Here is a 6470-nt window from a genome sequence, read left to right as displayed (position 1 = left end):
ACGTTGGGGCATCACCTCTGCCATGCCTAGTGAGCCCTGCTGTCTGGTTCAGGAGCCTGTCCTTAACTACCACAGCATACACTATGGTGTCTTTGTTTAGTTTTTCAAGGAGAACAGTAGAGTAGCATTGAGATCCAGCACAAACCAGCAGCTCTATTTATGCGCGACAGATGCCAAGATGGCTCCCATAATCTCCACTTCCTTGTACGCATGCCTTTGCATAATTCCTTCTGCCTGCGGGTGATGTGTCCTCTAACTTGCTTCAAGCCAGCAGAATACGGCAAAGGTGATGGAATATATGTGATTGCATCCACACAATTCCATTACATGAGAAGATAACGTTGTCTTGCTAGGAGACCCTTGCTGGCTATGAAGAAGCCATGCTGATTGTGAACTGTCCTGCGGGGAAAGACATGGCCAGGAAGCTTCTAACTGATAGCGAGAAACTGAGCCTCTCTCTCTTATAGCCTGCAAGAAACAGTATGCCTCCAACGATCGCGTGGGCCTAGAAGAGGATTTATCTCCAGTTGAACCTTGGGGTGAGGCTGCAACCCTGGCCAATACCCTGATTACAGCTTTCAGATAAGACTCTGAAGCAGAGAACCAAGAAAAGCTGAGACTGGATTCCCGATCCACAGAAACTGAGCTATAATAAATGTGTGTGGTTTAAGTTTTTTGTAGTTGTAACTCAGTAACATGTAACTAGTATATCATGCAATTAGGTAGTAGAAACCAAAATCAGTTGGGAGCCCATGCATCAGAAAACACATGCCCATTGTCTCTTTTTGGTGAGTCGCATAGACTTATAGAGACTTTCATGATTCCCGTGTCCTATTCCACCAGGATGTAAAGAGCCACCTAACATCCAAACTCAGAAATAGAGATTAGTTTTTTAATAGTATTTGCCCAGAATGACCTTCGGCTCATCCATCTCATTCAATGGTCCCAGCTCCCCTCTTCTATCTTTCGCATCCTTTGGTCCTATACCCAGGTTTGACTATTTGCTCCCTGCCTTCCTGATCTCCTAACTTTAACTCACTATTGGAGCAGCGGTTCCAGTCTTGATCCTGACTTTAATCTTGGACGCCATTTCCATCTTGGTTCCATTGTATCTTCCAGATCTGGATCTCCCAGACCTTCTGCCAAAGTAGAAGCATGCAATGGTCCAGGCCCCTTATTGGTGACAAGCCTCTAGCCAAGAGTGTGGCCCTCAATACAGAATAGAGGTGATGTCGATAAGGTCACATCAAGCCGTTTTGTTTTTCCACTGGGGCTTTTTCCTCTTTGAGCCTGAGCCTTATCATCATCATCAACATCATCATTATATTCAAATTTTATTGCTTCCCTTCATGAGCTAAAGGTCCTTTGGCGAATGACCCAGGGCAATGGTTTGTAGATCCTGGGAAAGCGCTTGTCCATTCGTGCTTGTCATTTCTGATGGCTCACAGACTGGACCCTGAGACCTGAGGGAGAAGCTGATGACTCAGCCTTTCTTTGTACTGGCCACACTATTTTTACCTGGGGCTGATCTTGCCAGAGGCTGAAAGGGCCCCTGGATTCCCTTAGTCCTAATGTACCTTTCATACTATCTATGCAGGTATAGAGAATCCAGGAGCCCGGGTCCTACTCAACTCAGTCGAGTTCTTTGAAAGCAATGGATCTTTGAGTTTAGGGACATGGGCGCTCCTCATAGACTTGACTTTTTAGGTTCAGGCCATTTTCCTTAATGTATTACTGCTGAGGCAAAACATATACGACGAGCCCTGCATCGGGCTCTGTGTCAAGCCCACGGATATCAGAAATCGGACTGAGCTAACCACTAATTCACATCCCTAGGTTTACTAAGAGAAAAATAGGCACCCAGGAAGATTAGGTACCCGGGCCAGATTCATGCAGTTAATTAACAGCAGCATCCGAGCTTGATTTCAGACAAGGTAGCCATGGTGTTCTTTGAAAGGCCGTAAAGAAAAGCCCAAAGGAGAGAGTCAATTACTTCCAATTACTTGGAGAAAAGATGAGTTAGAACATAGAAGGCTGGACCTAAGAGGGCGGGCACCAGATCCAGGGAAGATCATTCTCCACCTCCTCGTCTAGACTTTGAGGAGTCCAGACAACAGACAGGGATGAAAATAGCATTTGCAAAGCCAAGGAAACCAGGGTCTAAGAAGGGCAGGCGTCACAGGCATGATGTCCTTCCCCCAGGGTTTCTGCGTGGACAGAGCAGCCCTCTTAGACAGGGTTTTGATATTATAGGACAGTTTATTTTCTTGTTTCTGTGCCTGAGCATTTAGTGAAGGGCTTATTGATTTTCATTATTATTAATTCCAGCCTGGCCTCGGCCGTACAGTGGGGAGTTAATAGAAAGGTCTTTTTTGGTCTGGGCCAGAGTGCTTGAAAAAGATTACTGCCCTCTGAAGTCAGCAGGATGGTGACAGCGGGAACCAGAGAGGGATGCAAAGCAAAGGAGAATCTGCAAAATGAGTTCAGCACCTCAGAATCAGCTGTTTCTTCCTCCAAGGTACCCTCTTTCAGGCGTCAACATGGGAGGGATTGGTTTTTACTTTATTATTAATATTATTATTATTATTGTTGTTGTTATTGTTATTATTTTTTGCTTACAATCCACTTAGGACCTAGATGAAAGGATCACGGGGTCTCTAGACTTACCATCCACCCTCACAGCTCTCTCCGTGCGGCCCCATGGCGCATAATGGAACATCGATGGAACGTAGATGCCTACACTTTTAATCTGTCTTGTCTCAGACTTAGCTGTGCGTGGGTCTGTCCATCCTACCAGATTTTACTCTTTCTCAAGGCAAGGGAAGTATCTACTTAGTTTTTTTTTCTGTTTATTTATTTTTGAGAGAGAGGGAGACCGAGCATAAGCAGGGGAAGGGCAGAGAGAGAGGGAGACACAGAATCTGAAGCAGGCTCCAGGCTCCAAGCTGTCAGCACAGAGACTGACGCGGAGCTGGAACTCACAAACTGTGAGATCATGACCTGAGCCGAAGTCAGACGCCCAATCTATGAGCCACCCGGGCACCTCAGTATCTATTTATTTTATGTCACCTTCCTCTTCACCCCCCCCCCGCCCCCACACACACACCCCAGTGGCTAAAATAATGACTTGAAGTTTGCTGACGATGAAGAAATAAGTATTCTGTTCAGAAGAAACAGAGATATGTTTAAGCCTGTGGTCTCTGAAGTCAAACAACCTAGATTTGAAATGCGACCCCATTGAGTTCCCACCTTGTGACTTCCACCAGGATACTTGGCTTTTCTGTGCCCCTGCTTCGTAATCTGTAGAAGGTGAGGTTCATTGTATCTCCTTGTTGGGTTAGTGTATTAAGAGAATTATTTCATGAAAAACACTCAGAACATCGCATTGGCTGGCATTTACCCAAAGCCCTCCTGAAGGTCCATCCTTCGGGTCCTGTGGTCCTAACTCGGTGCATGACGCTCTGTGTCCCATCAGCGAATGACACGTGGCAGAGTGGCATTAGAAGCTCCAGCCTGGCTCTGTCTACACACTGCAGCCTTGACCCTGGAATCATGTCCAGCACGACCTTCCCTGTGTCTCTGCCGTCCTTTCCCTGACATGCAGGGATGTGTCGCAAGGCCCGGGGGGTTTTGCCTCTGTTTCCTTGCTGCAACTGTGCCATGGGTGTCCCAAGGCTGGGATTCTAGAAGCATCTAGAAGAATTCTAGAAGCATCACTTCTATACAGGTAACCACCTCCCTTTCCATCTCCCACTTTGCTTTTACTCCAAAAAGGGTTAGGATTGGCACTGCATCTCTGGGTCTCCTTGAGGACCACACTGAGAATTCCAGATTTGATTTTCTGATATGTTGTGGGGGAGGTGGTCTCGTGCTTCAGGGTTTGTAATTCCGTACAGAGGATCCCCTATGCTGTTCTGAGGGGTCGTTGATTGGAAGGGGGGTTTGCTTTGGGGGAATTGGTGACATGTGGAGTACCTGGGGACATTGTGTTCCTTCTATGTCAGTGGTTCTCAAAATGCGGTCCAGGACCAGCAGCCTCAGAAGCCCCCGAGAATTCTTCAGAAGTACAAATTCTCAGATCCCAGCCAAGACCTTTTGAATAAGAATCTCCGGGAGTACCTGGATGGCTCAGTCGGTTAAGCATCCAACTTCGACTCAGGTCACGATCTCACGGTTGGTGAGTTTGAGCCCCACATCGGGCTCTCTGCTGTCGGCACAGAGCCTGGAGCCTGCTTCGGATCTCCTGACCTCCTCTCTCTGCCCCTCCCCTGCTCACTCTCTCTGTCTTTGCCTCTGTTTCTCTCTCTCTCTCTCAAAAATAAACAAACATTAAAAAAAAAAAAAAACAAGGAAAAGAAACTCTGGGGGTGGAACCGGCAATGTGTATCTTCACAAATCCTCCAGGAGACACTGGCAGGTGCAAAATCAATAACACCCACTCTGGGCCTTCAAACCACCCCTTTGGTGGATGAAACTACAGATGACCGGGAAAATCCCTGCTAGGTGTCTATTCCCTACCTACATCAGGCAAAAGACTTCATTCACAGGGATGTTTCTCAAACTTCTGTGATGACAGGATCACGTGACAGAACTTGTTAAAAATCATTCTCAGGTTCCCGCCCCCGCCCCATCCCCCTCAATCAGAACTTCTGAAGGATGAGCCTGGAAAGTTAATTGTCTTTTCAAGTTTATTTATGGAGAGAGAGAGTGTGTGTGTGCGTGAGCAGATTAGGGGCAGAGAGAGAGGGAGAGAGAGAGAATCCCAAGCAGGATCTACGCTGTCAGTGCAGAGCCTGATGCGGGGCTAACTTTTTACCTGGAGTTGCAGCTGAATCTTCTAAAATTAAAAAAATATATATGTTTATTTGTTTTTGAGAGAGAGAGAGAGAGTGAGACAGAGTGTGAGGGGAGGAGGAACCAAGAGAGAGGGGGACACAGAATCTGAAGCAGCCTCGAGACTCCGAGCTGTCAGAGCCCGACACGGGGCTTGAACTCACGAACCATGAGATCATGACCCGAGCTGAAGTCGGATGCTTAACTGACGGAGCCATCCGGACACCCTGCAGCTGAGTCTTATCAGCGAAGCTTCGGAAAGTCTTCTGGAAGGTGGGAGAGTGGCTCTGTGCTGGGGTGGCTTCTTTCTATGTAGCATGTCAGACACGGGCATTGAGGACTTGAGAGCTGCAGAAGGACACATTATTATCAAATTACTTCATTACCTTTGGCCCCGTGAAGGGGACAAGCCACAGCTGTGTGAGTCTACACAGGAGCTGCAGAGAATGGATTCCCTGGTGTCCTCATCCGTCCTTGTAACTGCGTCGAGATGCATGTGGTCCCCTGACGTTCCCTCCCTGGGGTCCAGGGCCTCTGTATGATGCAGAAGTGAGAGCGTCCGCGCTCTCAGAGAGCAACCTGCTTTCTGATCCTCACGGACCCGGAGCGTTCACCTGGAGCTGCCTTTTCGTTCCACGGCCCCGCTTCCTACCTAATGCTCTTTTCATTCCCTAGGCCTCTATCCTCCTCCCCTGTACACAGATAATTAGTCCTGTGCTGAAAGAATTCTTCCCGATTAGCGATTTCCTATTGTTCTTTTTAAAAGAATTTGTTTTCATGTTTATTTATTTTTGAGAGAGAGAGAGAGAGAGAGACAGAGCATGGGGGGGGGGGGTGGTGAGGGGCAGAGAGAGAGGGAGACACAGAATCCGAAGTAGGTTCCAGGCTCTGAGTTGTCAGCACAGAGCCTGACACAGGGCTCGAACTCACAAAGCGTGAGATCATGACCTGAGCGGAAGTTGACGCTTACCTGACTGAGCCACCCAGGCACTTTGTGATTTCCTATTGTCCTAAAGACAGAGTCCAAAATCCTACATGTGGTCTGGCGATATTGGGCTCAAACAGAGACTTCCTTACAAGCAACGAAGACTGACTCGTACTAACATCGGTGAGGGATTATTGAAGGGTTTTCAAGGGATCACTGAACAACGACAGGCGGGAGGACAAGACGGGGCAATGGGTAATCACCAGGAAGAGCTGACCTTCAAGGACTGCAGCAGAGATCAAAAACAGGCATGGGCTGGCCTGCTCAGACCACCACGGCAATGACAATGATCTGTACTCCCATACGATTGCATTGCTCTCTCAAGATCCAAACCTTAGCATTAAATGTCAACTTGCTAAGCCCAATCCACCTGCCGGCCTCCTGTTGACCCAAGCCAGGACTAGAAAAGCTGTGGTTGCTTTTCCTTTTCTAGTGAAGGGCCAGAGCTACTCCCCAGGACTCTAGCACATAGAGGTTTTCCAAATGGGAGCCTGCAGATAGCAGGCAGGGGTGGTCGGTTATCAGAGAAGCTATGATTGATAATGTGTCCACTATGCCAAAGGTCCAGCTTTTGACAATGCAAATATATGGAGAAAAAGTTAAGTTACACAACACTCAAAGACTTTCTTGAAATTAATGGCAGCAAATGGCC

This window comes from Neofelis nebulosa, chromosome 3 (genome assembly GCF_028018385.1).
Source record: "Neofelis nebulosa isolate mNeoNeb1 chromosome 3, mNeoNeb1.pri, whole genome shotgun sequence".
Classification (NCBI taxonomy): Eukaryota; Metazoa; Chordata; class Mammalia; order Carnivora; family Felidae; genus Neofelis; species Neofelis nebulosa.
This window is presented reverse-complemented; position numbering follows the sequence as displayed.